Source organism: Numida meleagris, chromosome 13 (assembly GCF_002078875.1).
Source record: "Numida meleagris isolate 19003 breed g44 Domestic line chromosome 13, NumMel1.0, whole genome shotgun sequence".
Lineage (NCBI taxonomy): Eukaryota > Metazoa > Chordata > Aves > Galliformes > Numididae > Numida > Numida meleagris.
Window position 1 is genome coordinate 8103630 of NC_034421.1, and position 25058 is coordinate 8128687.

The window sequence follows — 25058 nt, forward strand, 5'->3', positions numbered from 1 at the left end:
TTAGCCAGACAGGGAGCTCTTCCTCTGTGCTTTATGTTGGCTTGGTTCCAAGTTTATTCATCTTCAGTGACTTTAGCTCCTGCTCCAAATCAAGGTGACTTCAAGGGCTGTTCTCTTCATTGGTACACATCCTGTTTTTACTTATGAACTTGGGTAATTGCATTTGAGAAATAGGTGAGAAGCAAGGAGCTCTAGAGGGTTGGTTTCTCTGCCCTAAGGGGTGCCTCAGCAAAGGACAAGCTTGCCTTTTCTGTAGAGAAAAAGCCAGTGGCTTTCCGTTCTTTGTGCAGCCTTTTGTTCTTGGAATGTGATATTTTAGTTTTGTTACTTGTCTGAGTTCACCTTTGTTTTAGCATTTAAATAATGGCTTTATATAGTTTGACTTTGTCAAGAAGCAAGTTTGCTCACATGTCTCAGTCTCAATAGCTGCAAGACAGTAGGGAATAGAAGGAAGAAAGCTTGGAGGAAGATGGGAGGATCAGAAACTTTTTTTTTTTAGTGAACTCTTGGCAATTCGATACTCTTCATTTCTAGGGGCTGAGCCAAAGTGGATTTCAAGTCAAAGGAAAACCTTCTGCTGAAGTGTTAGGGGCTTTACATCATTTCCTATGTTACCATGAAACCAAGAGGTTCTTCAGGAGTGTGAAGTCATCATCCTTAAACCTGCTTTGAAGAAAAAGAACATGTCTGGAACTGTCCTCAAATAAGTTACGGAACAAGTGGGAAGCCTTCAGACATGAGGCCACTTAATGCACTGATATACCACAAACTTAGAAGAGAATTGTGATGGCTGAACTGGAAGCACTGTTTGGTATTGTGCCACTGAAAGTACGTTTGGTTCCTTCTTCCAAAGGATTTACTTTATTGCCTGTATGTTTTGTCTGGTCCTCTGTTGCCTTACTGTCTCTTCATTATTCTTTTTTCATTATTAAAAGTGAGGAGGTCAGAAATTACCCTTGTAAACTTTCATGCAGATTGATTTTGGCTTGTGTGATAATTTTACATTTGAGAAGCTTGACAGCAAGCACATGTTGTCAGCACTGCAACGTGGAGCCAGTGTGTAAATGCCGTGGAGCAGCAGGCAGCGCGATCAAAGTTCATCAGCAGAGCAGCTGCAGCAGGGTTTGGTTATCCTGTTCTGTTAATCTATGCTGTGAAATATGTGGTGCTAGAAATTCCTGCACATTGTATGTTGGGTGCAATGGAAAGCTTGGGGTAATTCATGAGCAAAAATTCTCCATATTGCTCTTGATGCCTAATATTGTATTTACTGACTTATACTGAAACATAAAACACACTGATACAAGCCAGGACAGCTGTGGAGCATCACATGTCCAGAAGGGATTTAATCCAAGCTTAAAAAGAACAAGCACTTATTTTTTAAAGTATTTTCTTCTATTTAAGTATTTCTGGTGGTTAAATTGGGGAATATTCTACTGAACTACTCATATGAGATGTGAAAGTTGCTTGAAATGTTGAAGTGTGAAAGTATCCCAATTCCTGATCTTCCAGATGCTGAAGCATGTGAATATTTTGACTTATAAATAGAATTTGAGTTGAATTCACTTCTTTTAGACTGAGTGTCTGAAGTATGCAGATTTGCAGTGAGCTTGGGTGATGCTGTTTGGTGTTAATATGGCAGGTGAAGTATTTGTGCTCCTCTGTGTGGTTTGTTAAATAAAGGCATCAGGGGCACTTTTTTGTTTCTTGCTCCTGCTTCTGATTGTCAACCTTGTGATGATTGATCTTATCTCACTCTGGAGTTGCTGGGAAGTTTCCCGTTGGTTTCTCAGGGAGGATGTCCATACTGCAGACACCTAGCCCTGTAATCCACTGGAAAAAAAGCTCTCTTTGCTCGCTAGCTAAAACTGAGATCTTGATCTCATCACACCTTCCACATCTCTGCTGCAAAGGTAAATCCAAATATTAGAGCAGAATGAAACAATCTCCTTTGCTACAGAAATTTAAACAGCTGCATATGAAAAGATAAAAATGTTTTGCCAAGTTAATCTCATATGATTTACTGCCTACGCCTAATCTGTTTGGAAGTGGCTATGAATATTCTAATACCTTTTGGAAATTACTGCCAGGGCTGACAGCAGCTGAGGAAAGCTGTGAGAGCTTTAAGACGGCTGCCTGTGGATCACACACCTGCCTGCATGCCCGCAGCAGTTGTAGTCAGACTCTTGGAACAATGAAAATTCATTGTTATTTGTTGCAGCAATGAAAAGAATGCTGTCTGCATTCCCAGGAACTTCTGGAAGAGTCAGCAAATATGCAGATGACATCTGCGACCCGTTAAGCAAATTTACGGTTTATATTGGAGGAGTTAGTGCTGCTGGGAGAGGTGAGCCAGAAGCCCCCAGAAGGCTGCCCAGCCCTGCCTGCTGGTGGCTCCCAGCCAGCTGCCCTGTGTCCCTGGGACGTGCCTGCTGCAGCCAGGGGACAGCTTGGAGATAGCCAGGGCGTCAAACTGTGGGTGTGCACCTATACTTACCTTCCTGCTTCAGTGGAGCTCCTACAACTGGTGTGGGTGGGGTACCGCTTCAGTACCGGCTGGGAATGTCAGCAAATGTATTATTGACTTCTGCTTTAATAACAATAAAAAAAGCAACAGCTGTTGACGTAATTCCCTCAGAATTGTTGAGACAATCTACTGTTACACCTGTCTGCTTTGCTCAGCACACTGCCTGATTTAAATGCCGAAAGAAGCTCGGGTGATGCCTGTGAAAGGTCACTTCATTTCTGTAAAATCCTACTGGTGTTATTATAGAAGGCTCTTTCTGGGTATGTTTTTCCTCTTTAAAAGGATGATAAAACACAGCAGAGCAGTGAGCAACCTGGGAGGCAGCCGTGGCCAGGAAGTGTGGCTGCACAGCTGCTTACTGCTTTGTGTTTGCAGGTGGTTTTCCTCTTGTACAACTACCTAGTAAAATCAATTTGAGAAACACGTGTACAACAATGAGAGAAAGAGGTTAAATGTGTTTATGTAGGCCCTGTATTTCCCCATTCCCATCCCTGGGGTTGCAACACCAAGGAGAAATCCAGGAATAGCTATAGGGGGCTCACAGAGGTTTAATGCTGAGGCGTTGTGTGTATAGCCAGAGTGATACATGGATGGATCTACCAGCACGAGCCAGGGCCACCCTTCTGGTGCAGAAGGAAAACAACAAATACTGCAGGGCTATTTGTTATGTGCAGCTTTAAGGCGAAAAGCTTAAATATTTTTTTGTGAGTCTGGAGAAGTCTTGAGCACTTTTTTGTTTGTGTTGACTGAGCTGTTGCACGTTTTTATCTCCAGGGAAAAGATGACTGAGTGAATCATGAAGAGGTTTCTCACCCTGTCTGGTGCTCCAGGTCGCTGTGGCTACAGTGAGTATTTGCCACTCAATCCATAAGTATCTGCTGGTTCAATGTGAGTTTAAATCTGTGTGAAGAAGTGGTTCATGGAGACAAGCACTGTGACGTAGCAATGAGGAGCTGAATGGGCTGAGTGCTGTGCGGGTACCGCTGAGGGCAGGCAGGAGGCAGGGCTGCAGTAAGGTGCTCTGCAGTGTGTGCTGCAGTGATCTACATCTGGAGAAATTGCTTTGAAGCCAAAATGTCTGTCTGCCAGCTCGTGACCTGGGAAAAGGTCCTCCTGACTTTAAGACAGGCCCTATTTTTGTAAATACTCAAACAAACGCATGGTAATTTTCTGTCTGCTGAGGGATTCCATTGATTTTTCAGGGTCTTGTCATGGTGTACGCTACATGTTGACTGGCCTGGCTTTCTGTGCAGGATGTGGCTGGAGAGCTCTAACCTGCAACTGTGTGTCAATGTCCCCCAAATATCTAACTGGAATTGGGGGCTCTATTATCAGACTTATGGCATGAACACGACTGGGAACCCCTCTGTTTCAGCCAGCTGTGCCTGCTGATAGTCCTGGAGCTCAGGGTAGTGTTGTGCTCCAAGTGTGCTTGGAGCCAGCTAGAGCCTGGTGTGAAGCCCGCATCTTGCCTAGTTCAGTTGTCTTTGGATCTGATGTAATGGAAAGCGAATGTTACAAAAAAACTTTTAAGGAGAGGAATGAATTTTCTTTTCTTGGCTATATAGCTGTGGGATCCAGCTTAAGGACGTTTAAAAATTCATTTTCCTTATGTCTTTATGGTATGCTAGAAATGAGTCTTATTCGTCCCAGTAATCACTGAATGCTGTTAACAGTACCGGCATGTTTGTCAGTGCTGAAAATTTATGGCAGTAATTCTAAATGCAGGCAATTTATACATTGCCAGAAGAAAGTAAATATTCTTTCTATTTCATCTTAGTTTTTATAACTGCCAGCATATTCTACAGATCTCTTCAAATTGCAAATGCATTCCCTAAATCCAACGTTTTAGTTGTTTATTTTTGCTGTCATTATTGTTTACAAGTTTTATGCCACTTTGAAAATACTGCCACTTCTGTAAATGTCATTTTTAAATTTTTTAATTGGGACCTAATTTGAATTGAGGATTTCACCAAGGGGACTTGTAACACAGTGGCAAGTGATAAAGCTAAATGCAGCCGTTGCTAATACATATCTGAGGAAAAGAATTTAAATTACTCATCACACCATATTGAGATCTAAATAATGTGTATCAGTCCAGAAGAGAGACTGAGATATCACTGTGGGCCATTCAATATGCAGCAGTGATCAACCAAGCAAGTGCGACTCGCTGTCCATGAGGAGTCAGGCAAAGGGCAGCACAGAATTGAGGCTGGTGCAGGATCAGCCTGAGCCGTCCTGCCCGGCACAGGGCCCCGCGAGCTGCAGTTGTTGTCCTCTTGCTGAATTTGGTGTAGAAGTGGGGGAAGTTTGGGAATAGGGAAACGGTTATGTAACAAAACATTTGAAGCGCTAATTTTTTATAGTGTTTTTTTTTTTTAATTGAAACATTTGTTTCTCCTTTCTCTTTTTACTTCTTAATATTACCAGATACCCACTTATGGGTATCCATGAAATTCTGGTATGACAAAAGAATCAGTTCTCACCCACATCACGGGACTTGTTGCCATGATGGCTAACCAAAGACCAAAAAAATTGCAAAATTCAGAGCGGGATGAGAAGTCTGCATAGGTAACACGAGTACGTAATCCACGAAAATTTTGGAAAAGACAAATTTGTTCTTCAGAGTTCAAGCACATCTCTAGCTACTAGGGCTTGGGAACTGGTCTGTTGCTGTAGATGTGACTGTTTCCAGCCCCCACGGCCCCCCACACAGCAATCAGTCATGGCAGAACACAGTCTGTGGGGACCTGGTGAGGAGCTGTCTGCTCTTCTGCTGCTATGCAGGGGGCACAGGGAAAGGGAAAGAAGAGTTGTGTGAGTGCTGATGAGGCCCTGAGGTAGTTGATGCCTGCTTTTCTGTGCCGTGCTTTTCTTCTGTGAACATTTGGAAGCCACTTGGACTTGGTTCCACTAGGGTCTGTTGAGCAATCAGGCTTGAGTCAAACCATAAAACTTCTAGTGTTTATACTTAAGCTTCCAAGCGTGCTAATACAGCGGTTTGTCTATATTGATTACATGAGTAACAGAGAGCAATTAGGCTTCTGAATTAGCCATCTCAGTTAATTGCCAAAGGTAATCTGAAAGATGGATCAGGGCCTAATGTAATCTAAAAGGAGAAAGACTGCAGATTGAGCTAAATCAACTTAGCTGAGAGCAGTGTGTCCTCTGGCTTGTGGTGGGAGGCACGCAGCAGTAACAAGAGCATACTGTGGTTTTGTGCAGGGCTCTCCCAGAAAGAGTATCTGGTGAACTGTCACGCTTTTTGTCTTTCAAGGGGAAGCTAACAATAGAAAAACAAAGCTGATGTCATCTTTTCACAGATCTCTCAATGCTTACTTAGTCTGCAGGCTAAGGAGGAAAATAAAATGCTTTATCAATAGTGACTTACATTAGTGAAAGTGTCATCAAGTCTCATTTCCTCTAAACAGGACAGGAAGGGAGGTCCTTGATCTCTCCTGCATTATAGGGTCCTTTAGTATTACAGAGGTAACTAGCAGTAGGATGAGAGGCGATGGCATCAAGTTGTGCCAGGGAGGTTTGTGTTGGGTATTAGAAAAAATGTCTTTTCCAAGAGAGTGGTCAGGCACTGGAACAGCCTGCCCAGGGAAGTGGTGGAGTCACCGTCCCTGGAGGTGTTCAAGGCAAGGGCAGACGTGGCATTGAGTGACATGGTTTAGTGGACATGGTGGGGATGGGTTGATGGTTGGACTTGATGATCGAGTCTCGAGTTCTTTTCCAACCCAAATGATTCTATGGTTCTATAAATTATAGACTTTTGAAGGTTTTAATATTGGCATTTTCACTGTCTGTTTGAAGTGGGAGACTTTGAGCTAAGAAGCATCCAGCTTTGGGTCCAGCTCTGTCACGGTAACTGTAACTGCACGGAGAGTTCCCCTCCACTTCTCTAGTCCCTTTTGGGCACGGTGTGGTATCAGTTACAGCTGGAGTAATTCAGAGTCATTCAAACTAAATCCCATTAAACCACGAGCCTGGCCTGGCTTGCATTTAGCTGTCTGTTTGCAGAGGGGCTGAACGAGGGGAAAAAAAGTGTTTCTGAGAGGTTCGTATCATGACTATGAAAATACTCTGACTTGAAACTATAAGCTGAAATCAGAAAGTGGGAACTGCTGTATAATGATTATTTTTTAAAATAAATGCATTGTTTATGCATAAATGCATAAACCCATGGCAAGCATTTGATTCATAACTATGTGAATAGGAAGTAGGGTTTTTTCTTCCCATTTGTAAACTCTTTGTCTAGCGATGAGACAAAAGATCTGATATTTCTGAATGGATGTGGGGGGAGAGAGGGGATGGGCTGTAAGCCCGGGCAGGCAGACACAGATCAGTGTCCATGCTTGGCCACCCCAAACCATCACTTGTACGTGTCTTCCTCATCACTTGTAGATGCAGTCTGTGACTATGGGATGTAATTAGGGGATGCTTACCAGAGTAACTTTGGAAGGAACTCTTAGAAAGTCTTCGGTATGATCTGTTCATACCATTCTTGTTGTTACAAAATGGATTTGTGACAACATATTAATAATTTCTCATTTCAAATCAGACTGAAGCTCCCTGCATTCACAGGGTGTGCAGTAAGGTGCCAAACTGCCACGTGTTTGCAGCTCAGGTCATCGCACTGTGTCACAACTGTGGCAGTCTAGAATGCAGTAATATTTGAAAATTTAGCTCAGTTTATTTTAGTCTGCCCTCAGGATCTTAAGGGACAGAGGGGCCAAATTATACTTAGCAAAGATGCCTTTGAAACCTTCTTCAGTTTCCCAGAAGTAATTGCTGCTGTCCCAGGAAGACACTGAGATATAGTTTTATGACTAGAGACTAGTGCACTTACTATGTTTTTTCACATTGTTTCTATTCTTGCATGTCTGTGTGTACATAATTGATGCCTTAGCACTTTGCCTTGCCTGCATGTATTTATCTCTTTGTTAATAAGACGAGTGTTTCTAGACTCATAAAAAACAGCTGACATGAGCTAAATTGGGATGTCCCAACCACAGACCTTAAGTAAATAAACAGACTTTAATACGGACGAGTAGTGCTAGCTGTAATTACCTGGGGCTGTGTGCCATGGAACTGGAACAAAAGTCCAAACAAGCTAATTTCATTATTTTAATGGAAGTCTGCATCCCATTCATTAGACTGACATATGACTAGTCATTAGTAACAGTTCGTTTCAAAAGCTATGGTGGATAAAGGTTGATTAAAACTTAATGAGGCCCAGACCCACTGCATTGCCATCGTGTCAGGCTTGAAGTCATTGTTGAAGTCTGTGGAGCTAAAAGAAGAGCACGCTTTAAAAACCTTCTCGGGCATTTCTATTTTATATGATTTATGTATTTTTGCTCTCTGCCACTGAGGAGCAAGAACTTGAGAGCCTTGCCTTGCTGTAGGTGTCAGCAATAAATTACACAGTTATATCAGTTATTAACAAAACAGATTGCCGTGTCATGTTGATGTTTCTGCTATGCATTTGTAGAAAATACATTTTGCTGATAATCTGGTAAATGTGAGACTTGATTAACCAGCGATCTCGTTGCCCTCAATTCCTTGGGAAGTCAGTGACATTGAGTTGGCAACTAATACATCAATCGATCATGCCCTGAGTGGCTTTCCTGACTGCTAGCATCAATGCTGCAGTTTTGTTTTGGGAGCAGAGCTCCGCTATGAGAAGACCAATATGGTTAAGGATGAGCACAAGGGCAATTTCACTGAAACAGTAACTGGATGGCAGAATGTAAATGCTGCCAGTGGAGGAATCAGGCTGATTTATATCAGTATGTTTGTGAGGCCATTTACTGAACCTGGAAATTGAATTCTGAATTCTTTGAATATTTATTTACATACTTACAAGGATGGAGTTAATTCTAAATTGCTAGCTTTCCTTGCTGAAAAGAAGTAGATAATTTTTTGGTGAGCAGAGAGATTAAGAGGAGAAGTTCTCATGTAGAAAAGCAAGAATCACAACCTGAAATGTAGTCCAATGAAATGAGTGTGGAAATCTATAAAAAGGAGGAGATACGAACTGTAGAATAGTAGTCAAGACTAAATTACATTTTAATTACAAAAGATGCTGGAACAATTGCCCTTCTGCACAACTCTACTCTTTCCTGTTGTCTAAAATTCAAGGAGAACTGCAGGACCCAGGCTGGCGGCAAGGCTAGCCACTCTTTGGTATATTTTAAGGGAAGATGAACAATAGCTGAAATTAAGCATTCCTAACAGAGACTATTCTAGGAGCTGTGCTCCATATAGTGAATTGAGATGTCTGTAGTGGCTGCTTCTGGCATGAGTAGTGACAAACTTCTGAACTCTAAGACCTCTAAGAGAGAGGGAATGGTGGAGGAAGGCAGAGATTAGATTAGTTTGTGTAGTGTGGCAGAACACGGGGTACAAGCCTAATGCCAAGGATTGGTGATATCAGCACAGAGTCATGCTGTCCCCATATTATTGGCTTTTCTTCATCGTTGCACACTTAAAGAAGATGAAATTACTTTTCACTTATGCGAATGATAGTGGGTACTTAATGCCAGTCTGCAATTTTCTTCTGAAGACAGCATGGGATGCTGCTAAGGTGTATAAAGCTTTGAATACAACCTGCCTATGTGCTCGTCTTCTGTGCTGCTGGCAGCTGTGGTGGGGTCACCGTGCTTCAGGGGACTGTTTCACCCTCCAGTTGTGCTTCAACTCTGTCCAGAAGTCTTGCCATGGTCGTGGAGAGTTAGGGAATCGGTGTACACCTCATTCGGTACCCAGTCCCCAGTGACCAAAGGTACTAAGCATTTTACTAACAAATATTAACTAATTCAAATAGCAGTCTGCAGTACTTAGTAATTGTACAGCCCTCGCTCTAAAGTCTCTTTGTTGCTTATCATTATATCTTCAATATGCTTAACTTCATTTTAAATGTTCTGTGAAACAGCTGAACTTAAACCGGAAGATAGTCAGAAAAATCTGGAGTGACCATATGGTGTTATAAAATTACAAAAATGTGAGAGAGGGTTGAGCCAATTCCAATTGCCAAACTTGCTACTTGCTTCTAATAAACACTGAACTATCTGGCATCTGCTATCCCTCAGGTAATACCATCAAGAGTGGAAGTAAATGTTTCCTTTTAATTGCATTGTTTATGTCTCAGAGGGTCCAGAGAGATCATGCAATGTTTGTTGAAATTTTCCATGAATACTGAACCAGCCATTTCAGGGAAAACTTTGATATTCTCTCTGTTTCTCTCTTTAATTAGGCTGAAGTTTCAGTTATAATCTTTCAGAGTCATGTTTGGTATGTCTTCAAGAGTGAACATCCCAGCAGTTACTTTCAGTGTGGTTTTTGATCGGGTTATTTCTTTTATTTTCACTAATTTGGTATTTTGCCAAGGAAAACCTGGGTCAGTGCTTTCAAGGAAAGCTTCAGATGGAAGTACAGAATGCTACAGATACCTAGGGATCTGAGAAGAGCTTAGGTATCATGTTTTATCACTTGAACTAAATGGGAGACTGAATTTTGTGAAGAGCTGAGAGGGATACCCTTTTGCTGCCGGTCGTTATTCCATCAATAGCAAACTTTAAGTGAATTCTAGATATAGAACAGATTTTTTTTTCTAAGTAAGTTCTGTTGGTCTCCATTAGGAAAGGCAGTGACACATCTGAACAGCTCTGCATTACCAAAGGTGCATTGCTTCTGTGTTCTGTTGACAATGAATGGCTGCATGGGCTTCAGCCTTTCCAGTACCGCTGGGGGCACGGAGAGGATTGGACTGGGTGTTGCCCTGGGAAAGCCTTCACAGAAAGAGGTGGAAATTGGTGCAATTTCAGATTAGCAGTGGATAATTATTTACCTGGGCCAGTTATGATATAATGATGTATTTTGTCACTGTCAGTCAAAAGAATAAACTATAATGCCTATAGATTTGTTTGCAACCCTCACAGTTTTTCACAGTTGGTCAGTTACTATGGCAGTAATGTATTCTTAGTCTACACCAAAAATTTAGCTGGATTTGGAGGGCTTCTCTGAGCACTGAGCTGTAGACAGTAAGATGCCTACAGGAAGACATGCTGGCTTCCAATAAAATAAAAAAATGTCAGGCCACAATCTACCTGGTGTACTGATAAAATGATTCAGGTGGCAAAAAAAAAAAAACACACCCACATTCTGCTGATGTTAAAGGCCTTTTCCATTGTGCTTTTCAGCTCTTTCTTTCACTGTCACCCCATCATCAGGAGCCACTGGCTTTCATGTGTGTAAGCTGAAATGTCAGACTGGAAGGGCATTTTGTATCCCTAGTCCAGCCCCTGGACTCCCATGCTTTCTGTAGGGACAATTTGCATCAACTGTGCAAGTCCTTTTTGGAATAATCATTCTGTGAATAGAGGATAATCTTGTCAACAGGACACTTCTTACCAATGATGCTGAGCAGAAACAAAATGTTGCCTTTAACAGCATTAGGAAGTATATGGGACGTGCTCCCAGTCAAATTGGGAAGTGACCCAGGAGCACAAGGAATTACGTGGCTTAAAGGAGGATTTGCTGTGTCAGTGATGAAATCCTTTGACTCTTACATGAAGGCTGAGATTCAGTTCAGCTGAACCGAACGGCTGTGGGAGCCACGGCTGGAACGTGTGCAGAAAAGCCAACTACACAGAAGTGGAAATCTGTCAGTTTGACAAATACTGCAGCAGAGCTTGTGTCACCCAGAGTCAGTACTTCCCTGCGGTGAAGTGCATGTCTGATTGGCAAGGCCTCAAGATAATTTTGTCTTGGCTGAGGCTCTGTGCAGGCACTGGTGTGAGCTGTCACAACCTCCTCCTGGGGCTCTTCTGAGAACTGGCCACGTTCTTGCTTGATGCACGTTGTCAAATTTCATCCACATCTCAGTAAGTGTTTGAAATTTACGCTCATCTAAAATATGTGAGAAGGTGTTAGGAAACACCAGTGGTATATGATCTAATTTTTAGGACACGATACACAGAGTGTTTTATCAAGAGAAAGTAATGCATGACACTGGAGATACTTAGGCTGGAATGCTGAAGAGCACGGTGACATTAGATGGGTAGAAGTACCACGCTGTAAGGTATCTGCCAGCTGTTCTCGAGATAACTTGTCATTGGGGGCAGAAACAAGTACATGAACAGGGCAGGACTGCCAGCCTGTTTATTTGTAAGGATATAATTGTCAGAGAAGTAGTCCATATTTGTTACAAGTAGACGTGAAGCTGAAGAGCCAGGCATACATGTCCTGAAGCCGTAGAAGGTAACAAGCACTCTGCTGCAGTGAATGGATGGGTAAAAGGGTGAAATTGCCTCCAAAGCTGAACCTGTATTCCTGTAGTGCTGGAAGGAGGGGCTCTGCCTTCATGCATGGTAAGATATTTCAACATCCAACATCTGGCATTCACTCCCTTCCCCCAAATTCCTCTATTGTCTACTTCCCTGGGTTAGTGCTCTGAGCCCCCAGACACAAACAGCCTGATAAATGTGCCTGGGATAGGGAGAAGGTCATCAGGAACCAGGAATCACACGCTAACAAGAAAGATAACCAGTGTGGATGGAGGGCTTTGCTGCGACATTTATGGTGCAGGACCCAGTGCATGGCGCCAGGCCTGGAGGGGGCACAAGGGGTTCTTTCTGCAAGCAGGTGCCTAAGCTGGGTGAAATTGCCTTAAGGTGGGCTAAGCCTGTAACAAATATGGCCAGACAGGGCAAGTAGAAAACTGTAACCAGTTTAAAGGCTATCTGGGAAGGTGTTCAGTGAGACTGTCACGCACTTGGGGGACGGGGGAGTTGTAGCTCTGCGTGCACCTTCTTGCTGTTTGAACCTGTTTTTGTTGGTGCTGGCATCATCTGGCTGGCATGTTTGCCATTTACGTGCAAGTAATCAGCTTTCTGCCTCTTTTTCACCACTTCCTTTTGTGCAGAACTACAGGGTCTTCAAAAAGTGATGGCAGACTGTGTTTGAACTGGAGAAGCAAGATGACAGAGATCACGTATGGCTGGGGGTTGTCTGTTTGTGATGACTCCGTCATAAATAATTCATTGTGCAGGCACCAGTGAAATGGAAAAAGATTGCTAATTTCTTTGAGCCTGTAAATATCCAAATGTTACACTCCAAAATTAATTAGAAGCAGTTAATATCAAACATATCCTGTAGCACACGTTGCTTAATCAAAACATGCAGAGCTGCCAGTGTTTCCAGCCTTGCATTTCACCTTAGAAATAAAAGGATTTTCTAAATGTTACATTTATAGGTGCTGTGGATCATGGAAGAGATAAGTGGTTTAATATGGTCTTGCCTTGTTTTATTTGTGTTGTGACAAAGGAATTGTAGCACAAAGCTCAGTACGCTTAGATAGGGAAGGATTCTTTCTAGCACTGAAAGATTAAGGTAGGCAGGGAGTCTGTTCATTCACAAATAGCTCCGTGTCTGGGGCTTTTTAATAGTGGGTGACTTGGCAGCCTGTATCGTATGGTAGTGATTAATTTCTCTGGCACTAACGTGCCTGCTGAGCTGCGTGCTGTGGCACATCAGCGTGAAGGTGCTGTCCCGAGCAGGCTCCGGCAGGGACAGGGGTGAAGCTGGCAGCTCCCAGCTCGGCCTGCACTGGCAGAGGGGCAGGAGAGCCCTCCACCAAACGTAGAGATGAGATCCCAAGGGAACAGTGGCTTTAAAAATATATTTTAAAAGCAGTGATTTTAACTGAAAATCTGTTATCTTCATAAAAACAACTTTTTTTTCCCCTCTTGCCTGGTATGACTTCCTACCCCAAGGGGACAGGGGACGGTGGAAGCCAGCCCGCACCTGTCACCATGGTGCAAAGGAAATGAATGAAATGATTTCTGATTTTTTGACTTAAGGAGGAACAAAACCAGTTTTGATGAGAATAGAGCTGCCTTGATGTGACACAGGCACCGAGAGCAATTAAAAATAAAGCTGGTTAAAGATAAGCCCAAGATAGCTGCTTTAGGAAGCTATTTATTTTGTACAGGATTAGAATCAACAAGAAATTTTGAGATATATATAATTTTTTTCCCCTGCATAGATGGCTAGTCTTGCTTCTCTTTTTCTATTCTTTTTTTTTTTGTAGAACTGCATGCAGTAAATGAGAACCAGATGCAAGAGTGGCAAAGTGGAAAAATGTAACTCTAGTTCTGCTATATTTCCCTTGGATTTTTGAAAGTTCGATTTGGGAAACGATTTCTTTGAGGGGGAGGGATGGTTGGAACTGCTGACGTCTTTCCTTCCATGTTTAAAATGAGAGGTGGGTTAAAAGAAAATCATGAAGAACTTGTGGCATTGCCACTGAATTCATTAGCCCTGGATTTCATCCAGTTTTCCTCCCAGCCTGATCTAACTGCAGGTGACTGCACAGATGGGGGAGCCTTGATGTAGGTGCGCAACCAGTGGTAGTTTTTCAGTGATTTCTCTCATTAAGATGAAGTTTGAAATAGGCTTGGGCAGCGCATTTGTGGTGTCTGTGACAGCTGAAGAGTGCAGTATTGCTCAGATCTGCAGCCTCTTTTCATCAAGTGCCACTTCCAAGTGCGAGAGGAGACTGTTCTCCCCTGCTGGCCCTGGCAAACAGCGCTTGGCAGATAACTAATTGGAGTCCAAAATAACCTCATAGTTTTACTCAGTATAAACTGAGCGATCTGAAGATTAAAGTAAGAGCAAAACCACAATACGCGTAGAGATTTCTGGTTGCTTTGTAATGGCAAAATGGAGCATTTGAGAAGTTTAAACTTGTTCTAACAATCCCCTGTGCCCCCTGGCTGTGGGATGTATTTTTGATCACCCAGAACAGACAATGTATATCTTTTAAATACCTATCACAGATTTTATAAATAGTAGTTAGACCCAATCGTGTACTGGAGATGAGTGTTTGTTTGTTTAATTAGGAAGCTGAGCTGAGCTGAATCCTGTGGCAGATGTTGCCATGTGTAATATAATAAATAAAAGTCTTTATGGGACCCAGCAGGCAGCAGAGCTTTCAGTTAGCAGATGGCAAAATATTAAACTGGCAGTGCAATAATTTAGCTGACTGTGTCAGCTGGACCATACCCAGGTTTAGCACAAACATGAATCAACTTCACAGAGGAGGTGTCAAACCTGTGCTTCTGCAATAGATGGTAAACTTTTTTTAATATGATACATGATAAAAGAAGGCATTTTATCCAGCAAGATGCTGTTGCCATAGAAGTCAGTGTAGGCTTAACATGATCTCTGCTGCAGACTACAAAAGATCTTTTACAGCAGAAGAACACCTATTAAGCAGAACAGATGTGCTGCTTGGTCCAAATTAGATGGAAGTTCAGGAACAGTCTGTAAACCTGTTGCCAACAGCCCTCTGGAGTCCAGTGGGTGACAGTGCCTTTTCCTTCCACTGCACTGGGTGCTTGGCTTTGGCTGCCCGCCACAGTCCTCATGTGGCTCTGTCAGAGGGGTAAGTCCCTACCTAAACAGGGCAGCTCTGTCTGTTGGTTCCACAGACATCAGGTCTTGCGGGCTAAAATTGTGCAATTCATTGCCATGCAGTTGAGTTATGCTTTTCACACAGATTTACCCATTGGTCTTCCTTTAGGTGCCCGTGTAAATGTACATGCATTGAAATGCATAGCTTCAGGCACTGCTTTGGTGCCTTGTGCTGGGAGCTCCATCTCTTGAGGCTCCCTGCGCTGCACAGTGGCTTCTCTTGATGGCAATTTGGGAGCACAAGGGTCTGCAATTTCCCCCAGTCCCATCCCTCTTCAGGCCATTGGATAATGTTCCTCTCATCCTACACATCTAAACAAAGCGCCCACCTTCAGACGGTGCTAACTTCTGTCCCTGCCTCCCCATCATTTTTCCTCCATCCAAACACATAGCAGGCAATTCTGGTAAGGTGTTTTCCCCAGACTCCAGTTTAGGACTGGTGGCATGATGTTCTAGTCCATCTTAAACGCAATTGTCAGAACAGCAGGTGTTTATGACAGAATAAAACAGGATGGATTGCAAAGCAACTGAGAAGATAAATTTCTTTGTATGACCTTCAGATTCTAGCGTAAAGCAGTTAACCACCCACTTACTAGTCTGGCTTGCATGTGCATATGGCAAATTTAATATACCTCTGTGAAAGAAAAAGTCAGGGTTTTCAAGGATCGGCTGTTCCCTTTGCTTTTAGAGAATGTCATAAAGGGATGATAATGAAGATGGGACTTTTTTCTGTCCTTTTTCATTCTTTAGTCTTTCGGTGTCTCCTCTTAGCAGTCAGCTCACACCACCTTCTGAGCAAACTGGAAGATTAGGAAGGTTTCAGAAATGGTTTTAAAAAGCAAACAGGTTTCTAACTTAGCTGTATCTTGAAAATACAGTCCAGGGGGAGTACAGCTTGTAAAATGCATTGTTTTGCTTAAAAAAAACCTGCTGCTGTTTGCTATTTTGGTTGTAGATGTGTATCTGGAAAGCATGTCTCTGGGTAGTAAAACCAATTGACTTTTTAAAACACAGTTCACTCCTTAGAAAGCAATGGACCTAATTTATTATAAGTTTAATTCCTTACCCCCCAAAAAAGTAAACTAACAAATGTGGGATGCTGGGATGAATGGGTGGGGTGGAATGCCTGGTGTCCTCCAGGAGATTATTGCTGTTCTGTAGTCAAGCTACATGTGCTGACAGGAACAACACTTTGAGACTGTGAGGACCCAGAAACTTTTTGTGTCATTTAAAGTACTAGGAAGGTATAACAGTAAACAAAGCAAGTTTTGTTTTCTCCCATGTGTAACAAAGGCCCAAAGCTCTGGGCATAGTCGAGCAAGGGAGGACAGGAGGGTGAGATGGCTTTGCACTGACCTTGCTTTCCCTGCCTTATGAAATTAACCAGAATTCTGTCTTACGAAGTCCAAAGGCCATTTTAGCAGATGATAGAATAAAAATATTGTTGAAGTGCTGAAATAGACGTGCTGACCATACCACACATTGCACCAGTGGTCATGAAGGTGTCAGTAGGTATCTATTGCCTAAAAGAAGCAATGTGGAATCCTTTGGGAAAAGGTAATGGCTAGGTCTCAAGTGTAAAGCAAATGGCAGTCCATGAAGAGCTTGTTTCCTTCTTAGCCTTCTTACAGTGGGTACAGTGGGATTACTGCAGTTGCCAGAAATTGCAGGCATTGATATGTTAGCATTATATTAGGAAGAATGTTGAATCCGGAGGCGCTAGTTGGTGATTGAATCAAGATGTACACGCTGGAGGACAGGAGCTCAGGAGTGTCCAACTTCAGCTCAAGAGGTAAGAGAGAATGATCACATAGATTGCTCACAAATCATTGTGTATTATGAGATGCAAAAAGCCAACCATGCTGACAGATATCAAGAATGTATAAAATTCTTGAAGCTGTATATAAACATATTAGGAACATCTAATCAAATCAGAGGCATCTGAAATGAGATCATGTTTGGAAATAATACAATTAAATGTAGATGCTTTTGAGTGTCAGTGCTTCAGAATCAATTTTTTTTGCTGCATTTGGGCTGCAAGTCTGGAAAGCAATCAGTTTTTTATTGCTACCTAAATATCTGCCCACACTCTTTTGAATGTCATTTATTCAGATACAGCCAGATGTGAAGGCATCATGTTACTGGAACACCTGGCAGCAGGTTTGGAAGCATGTGTATCTACTGCTGAGAGTGAGAGAGGGAGCAACTCAGGATGTCTTGCACTGTACTCCCTTTATCCTTATCTGTTAGGTGGCCCTTTGGTAATCAGTACTTACTTGTGATTAAAACAGTCCCAAGGCTGTGGAGCTGCTCCCTGTGGAGCTTAGAGCTATGCTCACAGTCAGAGACCTGTAAGCACGTCCCTTCCCTGTGTCTTGATGCTTTAACAGTGCTGGAAGATGAAGGTTTGAAATCAGGTGGTGCTGAATTATGATTTATTCTGTACTTTGCCTGAAACCAATCTGGGCAGCACAGGCAGAACTTCAGCACTGCTGACCACTGGCATAAACCTGCTCTGCTGAACACTAAAAGCCCTCAATTTCACTTAAAACAGGTAACGTCTGGAAAGTCTCACCAGATGAGAAATTCACCATATTACTCTTGTCGCCTAAAAGCATCTTATTAATATTAAATGCAGTTATTCAATTAAAATTATTCTTAGCCTGAATGTGTGCTGAGGAAGTCTTTCAAAAAGCAAATTTAAAGTTTGTTTAGGTTTATGTAGTTCATGTTAAATTCAGATCAGTGCAGTGGCCCCTGGTTAACCTCGAGCCTTTGTCTCTGAAGGACTGTGGAAACTGTGTTCTTTGTAAGAATTTACAGAACAACGGATGAGGTATCAAGGCAGTAATTTAAACCACGAATCTGTACTTGCTTAAAGATGAACTTTTAGGGGAGAAAAGTGATGGATAATGCCAGTGTCAGACAAGAAGGATCCCTGGATACGTGCGTGTTACTGTCAGGTCTTGTGTTTGCAATGAAACTGAAGTGCTGAGGTCAGCAGCAGAGTGAAGCCACGCTTGTTTTCACAAACACATTTATGTGACAGTAATAGTAGCTGTTAACGAGGTTGGCATAGCGTCCTGCCAAATAGAAAAATGAGTTCTCCTGCATCACAAGATGAACAAAGTTGAGGGGATAATAAATCATAACATTAGTTAAGACATCATTTATCGTTCATGGTTTTCCTACATTGCAGCTTAGAGTCCTTTGAGACTTAAATTCATTTATTGTATTTTATTGTTATGAAAACATGTCAAAGCTGGTAGCAGGCTGTGGGAAATGAGGTAAGCAGGGGCAGTAATATGCGTTGTTAATTAAAGAGGTATTTGCATGGTTTCCTTCAAATTGTGTCCATCTTGCTATAACCTGTAACTGCTTCCTCTGAGCCCTGTTAGTGAGAAGAATCCAAAATGAGTAACTTCAGTTTAAAAATCTGTGGATGTCTTTGGTGCTGGTGAATGGATGGTGGCCTACACCAGCAGCTCTAAAGAAACAAGGTGAGGCTGTGCCCTGTACAGCTATTCATCTCTGTGTGCAGTTAGCCTAGATTTTTAATTTTAGGCTCTGTATGTGTCAAAACCAGTACTGTCTGTGTTATTGGATGTCTTTCTGTCCTGTATGGTTCCATAAGTATTTTGCAGTCTGTTGTCAGAGGATTGCATCACTTGCAATGAAAATGCATGTATCATTTCTCGGGCACGGCTTCCGTTGCACACCACTGTGGTGCAATATTCAGGAGGGCAAGAGAATGAGATGAATGTGTTGATCTGAAATTTTAAAGAGCAAGAAGGGTAGAATTGTAATTTAGATTCTGCTGTTCCCTCCAGACAACAGCAAATCATGTATGATGAACTTATTTCCTCAGTACAGGGTTATTTGTAACTTATGTAATGTTTTGAAAACTGAAACAAGTTATTGCCTAGCTCGTATTTCAGTGCTCCCACCTCTGCTTCATTTTTCCTTCTGGAGGGCAGAGATTCTCAACTGTTCTTAAATTCTAGAGTGAACACACCCACAAAATAAATGGTAGATCTTCAACCAAGGCAGTGACTGAGCTGCGTTCTTCTGCCAGCAGTGCCTGTGACAGCTGCTACGCACAAGTTGTGTAGAACTGGGACAAGGTGCATGATGCAGAAATGGAGAGAAAAATAGAAGGATTTTAACTTGCGTTCCTTTTACCCTGAGAGTGTTAAAGCATTTCTCTATGTGATACCTTGAGCTATTAAAAAAAAATTTTGAATGATTTCTTCCCTAAAGAGCAATCAATGTGGGATTCATTTTCAGAAACTGTTTTGCGATCGCACCTGGTGGGATTGCAGGGGGAGGGACAGTGCATAGAGTGTGCAGAAAACTTTAAATGTGCTTCTTGCATTGAAGATACAAATAAATATATATTTAAATAGCTTGGGCAGGTGGGACAAGCCAAGGAGGTTTGAAGCGAGCATCCCTGTTGTCATGTTTTCCCCTCCTCCTTTAGCTCGTTTCTCTGGAAGGCTCTCTGTTCTGCCTTGGCTGCTTTCAGCGCTGGCTTTATGGGGCATCAGCACTGAAATATTCCCTCTGCTGCCTTAGAGAAACTTGTGTCCCAGTTCGAGTGTCTTTCATGATTGGAGATTTAGCTCTGAGCTAGAGATGCTCAGAGCCATTGAAAACTACTTTTAAATTAGTAGGGCCATAATCCATGACATGACTGTTAATTTACCTATTCCCAGAGGAACAGTGAACATTCCAACTGTCACTGCAAACTGACCTTAGAGGCATGAACAAATAAGGATTCAGAAAGAAATTGATGACAAAATACTGGCAATTTGTTAATCTCAGTAGAAAATAAAGAGGATACCAGATAGGACAGAGCACTCTTCTGCACTGAATATCACCTCGAGTAGATACTGGGGGGAGCAGATGATGCCCTTTTATCCTTGTTTTTCCTTCTCTTCCCTGTCATCTTCATTTCCCTTTCTGGAGGGGTTGTTAAAGGAAAAGTCTCTTGTTTTTGCTAAAATTGATGAAAGCCTCATTTAGCAAGTTACTTAAATTTGTCCCTGGATTTCATTCCTGTTTCGCAGAGTGTTTAAAGCATACGCTCTTCTGCTTCCAAGTGCCATTGCTTCGGCTCACAAATCTATGACAAAATGTACTTGTCAGTGGTAAATTACTTTAAAAAAGCTGAAGAATGGTAACATACTGAGTTCTCTGCTCATCTCAGGGATGTTAACGCATCCTGGGGGGATGTACCCCAGGACACTACCATCCCAGAGCTCTGCACTGCCAGTGTGCAGAGGGCGTCTGTGAAAGGTGACTTCTTTAGCATATCTTTTTGTGAGCTGACAGTAAATGTCTGTTATCCTGCTTCCAAGTCATGGCATCCATGAAGGAATGTTTGCACAGGTGAACTTTTTAAATGAAAAAGCTTAGCAGAAGCAGAGTGTGTGCAAATCATTTTAACTGCCTATCTGTCCTCTTAATCTCCTGACTATAGGGGTAGCAGAGAAGTATTCTGATGAAGTTTATGCTTGAGTATATGGCAGCTTGAGTATTTTTGGGAAGTGTGAAGCAGTCATTCCATCTGAAGCCGATGGGGAGAGGTTAGGCAGGAGATAGAAGGTTTCTGTGCTGTCTGAATGTGCTCAGTAGTGCCAGGGATTTGGAGCAGATTCCCTGAGTGGGCACAATGCCATTCTAAGACACCAGCTAGTACGGATAGAAAAGAAGGGAAGGAGCTTCTGGAAGGGAGGATGTACCCGAACAGTCCATATTGCACATTAATACTTCTGTACAGGTCTTGCCAGATATTTGAGATATGCTGGAGGACTGGTAGTCCTTAGAGGGAGATGAAGGGTGTTCTATAAGGCGGGGGTTGGAACTAGATGGTCTTTAAGGTCCCTTCCAACTCAAGCCTTTCCCTGATTCTATTACATGATTCTATGACTGAAATCCAGAGAAGTATGAGGAGGGTAGAAACATCACCTGCCCTGGCAGCCCTCTTAGCAATGCTTTAGAATGGAAACGTCAGTGCTGTGCTCTTTTTGGGCCAGATACAAGCTGTTGTTTCAGTCCCAATTTGGAGTCTGTACATCATTTGGAAAACAGAACTGCTAAATTTTGGTCTCTTTGGTTTGGAAAAGCTTGTCTGCTCCCTGAAACAGGCAGTTTTCTTCCCAAAGTTTGGATTTTTGACTGTTCAGGCAAAACAAATGCATCTTTTCTCTGGGAAATGCCTAGCGTGCTCTGAGAATGTGGGGTGTGAGTAGTACTACAGGAAGCTGAGCTATTTGGAGGCAGTAATGGTATCAATAAGCATATATCTAACTATATATGTAGATATGTGTTTGTGTGTGTACATAAAATAGGCTCATATAATGTATATATATTAACATGTTTGCCAGCATATGTATATGTTAATACATGCCTCTTTGGGGTGGTATGGCTTGGTCTCTCTGAATGTGTGCTTCCTTCCTGCCTCAGCAGTGCTGCTGTTCAAATCCGCTCTCTCCATGCAGACAGCAGCACTGCCTTTGCAGTGCAGGAGCTTAATCCCTCTTGTGCATTGTCTCTGTAATGATAAGGTATGATCCGTACAGAAACACTTACACTCCTGCTTTTGCTGTTTGATTCCTTCCTTCTGCCTCCCCTTGCCCTCTGCTCACTTGCACATCTCTGTCTGCTGCTTTCCTTTGCTGTCAGGGGAGTTAGCCATCAGCTTTACTGGGCTTTTGCATCAGGTGAGCACAGGCCTCTGGGCTTTGGAGGCTTTGCCAGCTGCTGTTCTGACTGAGATGAATCTTGTGTATCTGTGTAATGCACAGCGAGTAACATAGCACATCCATATTCTCTGTGCATTGGGCAGAATTTCTCACTTCATACATCATTCGCAGCTTGCTGCAGCGATTTCACAAAGTCAATCCCTATCCATTAACGCGTAGGAAAAGCAGCAGAGAAATATACATGTGTGGCACAGGATTTTATTTTATTTTTTATCTTGAGAAGGTTTTCCAAGCGTATTAGACACAGACTTTATCCTGCTGCAGTATCATGAACTGCATCTAATCCTCCAGAGCCAAATCTTTATGCTAAATAAGAAGAAGAACAACAAAAGCTTTGGCTTTTTGATATGTTCTGTGCAGAAGCTGACTTGTCTGTCCATCATGCTGGGTTGTTCACAGACTTCATTCTGTAAGTTATGTGGCTAATTGATCTGTAGATGACTACCTCAGCGCAGTTAGGGCTCTATCTCTGACTCTTCCTTAATAATTCTTCTCATCGTATTTTTTTGTATCCTCTGCTGTAAGTTTCCAGCATGAGCTTGTTTCCTCTCAGCCAATTTCCAAGAAATCCAACTGCTCAAATGATGATTTTTCACCATAACAAAGGATCTTGGAGGCTTTTCTATCCTAACAGCCTACTGATTTGGAGAGAAGGCAGTGGGCTGGCAGGTGACACAGGATTGTGTCCAGCTGGGTGAGCTGGCAGAAGCACAGCCGAAATGCTGCTCTCCTTTGGCATCGCTGACACCCAGCCACCAAATTATCTTTTGTTTTCACAAGTCTTTGTCTCTGGGAGCAGCTCGTTTGCCTCTGTTAGTGCAAAACTTCCAAATGACAAAACCATTTATGCAGTGTTGAGCTCCTGTAGTTGAGCTCAGCAGCTGCAGAGAGTGCTGTGATGTGCCACAGCCCCAAGCACTGCGCCGCACTGCTGGTTAGCCCTGTCCTGTAGCTGGTTCATCTCTGGGGCACAACATCACTTCTCAACTTGGTTTATAATAAGCCGTCTGTGAAAGGCCCCCAAAATAATTCAGCAAAATTAACTGCTGTAGTTAATTAAGTGCTTCAACTCATTCTCAGTGCCCAGGAGGCAGAGGTGTTCTCAAGCCCACAGCTCTGCATTGCCACCATCTCTCCTTTCATTTTTGAGTCATGCTTCCCTACAGAAGTGATGTTGCAGATGGGTCCCCATTGTGTTTCCGAGGGATTTAGTATTGTTGCATGGTTCAGCTGTTCAAAAGCAATTTTGAGCAGAAGAGCTGAAGCAGGTAAGTGGGAGCTGTTGGAGCAGGGAGAAGCTGTTTGGAGCCTGCAGCTCTCGCCTGCTCCAGCAAGTTGGAGCACAGTGCATAGAGGAGCTGCAGGCTGGCACTGAGCCCTGAGCTCCAGCCTTCTTGGGCTTTGGGCCGAGAAAAGCTCCTATCAGGTTAGAGCAGGCTGACAGCATGGCACACTCCGTGCTGGAAGTGGGCACAGCTCTGTGCTGGTGTCACAACTGATGGCCTGAGAGGTGAGAACCGCATTCTGCAGGGGTGGGCGGCAGAGCTGGGCACCCCTCGGTGGAAGGCACAGGGACACAATCTGCCCTGCAGATCTGCTCCAGCTGAACAGCAATCTCTGGCACCCTACTGAGGCCTGCTACTCATTTCTTTCTCTCCAGGCAGCTGGGGTGGCTGGTGCCAGGGAAGGAGGGCTGCTTGTCCTAAAGCCACCGTGAAAAACGCTCCCAAGAAAGAGCAACTTGGCGGCAGCACCCTGGGATTTGTAATTCTGGCAAGTTGTTCATGGTAGGGAACGAGGAAGAGGTGTGAATGAATTATTTCTTCTGCACAACTTTATTCCCTCTGGGGGATCCAAGCATAATGTTCCTCCTCCTGAGCTTGCCTTGCTGATCTTGTAAATCTGCAGCATGCAGGCAAGGCCCTAAATACCACCTAAAAATATCTGCTTGGCACGGAGATTTATTTATGCTGGCCCTTATGGAGCATCTCTGCCTAGAGATGGCTTTTGCCTGGTGAAGTGTTGTGTAGAATTATGTATAGGCATGGACTGCCTTGATCTGCTTCTGGTAAGACAGAGGGAAAATAACACGGAAGAAGAGTAAGAAAAAGCATAATGAAATGTTGAAGGAGAATAGCACCAGGCTGGAGAAATACAGTTGGACCACCTGAAAGACAAGTATATAGAGCAAGAACAACAAAGAGGATCTATTTCTGTTCCTGGTAATGAGGTTTGCAGTCAGAAAAAAGCAATTTCCTTGTTGCTGGTTCCGACAATAAAAGGTCATGAACAAAGTCCCTCCCTCCCCCCAACAAATCCTAAGAAGTGCTTGTTATTTTCTGGCTAGTATTTGAGGGTAAGCTCTGTTTGAAAGCATCTCTCTGTAATTAGAGATTTGTTTTTTAAAAAGTGTGACTCTGTCATATGGTTCCTTGACTCGGAGCTCTGGAGAGATAGCCAAACTTTTGGGAATCTGAGATAATATGGTGGGATTGGGCAATACCGCATCTTGCTCCCATCCGTAGCAGATCTTTATTAAATGACACAAAATCAATGGCCAAAAATCATTATGAAGTGCTGCATGGATTAAAAGAAGCAGCGAGGAGAAGATGCAGCCTACAACGATAGAGCAACGCCACGTGAGAGGGGGCATGAGGTGGCTCATTGCAAAACAAACAAACAAACAAAAATAACAAAACAAAAAAAAAACCACATCGCTGTGTGTGGAGGGGTAGCCGCACACTTTTCATAATATAAAATAACAAGTGGAAAGGTCTTTCTGAAGAGAAAGCAGTCACCGTCCTCATGGCCTCTGGGTAAGGAGAAGCGCAACCATGATAAGGTCAGAGCAGGGACATGGCAGCCCCAGTGCATCGCATGCACACGTGAGAAGAGCACTCGGGGCAGGTTCTTGTTTGCAGCTCTGCGGGGCTGCGGTGCTTGGCAGCCATGGAAATGCTGAAGGCAAGTGCAAACTTCTTGGTAAACAACCTAATCTTTCATCAAATAATTTATTCCATGTAAAGGAAGGATTTTATTTTGCAAAGCTCATCTGCCTTGTCTAAACCCTCATTTTTATCTTGGAAGCCCAAGTAAGTGTCCGATTTATAGTATTTACTAGATAGGATTTGGGATTCATATCGACTTAGCAATCTTGGTTTTGGACTTTCTGGTCACGTTTCTAAGAAAGAAATCAGCCCAAGAAACTGACATTTTTGACAGCATATTTGCTTTTCTTTTTCTTGAATGCCTGAAACATTTCTGCTTGGGAAGTGTGT

At 42.9% G+C, this 25058-nt stretch overlaps 1 long non-coding RNA gene across 3 annotated transcripts in view; it reads left to right on the top strand.

The window, feature by feature from the left end:
• The window catches only part of LOC110406024, a 162981-nt gene that overhangs the window by 59002 nt on the left and 78921 nt on the right, over positions 1-25058 (top strand). For 2 of the 3 annotated variants that reach the window (XR_002443207.1, XR_002443206.1), the window contains exon 4: positions 535-1710. This is a non-coding gene — a long non-coding RNA (uncharacterized LOC110406024). Of the gene's footprint in view, positions 1-534; positions 1711-3301; positions 3373-25058 lie in introns of those variants that run through there. The other variant, XR_002443205.1, reaches the window with a different exon arrangement.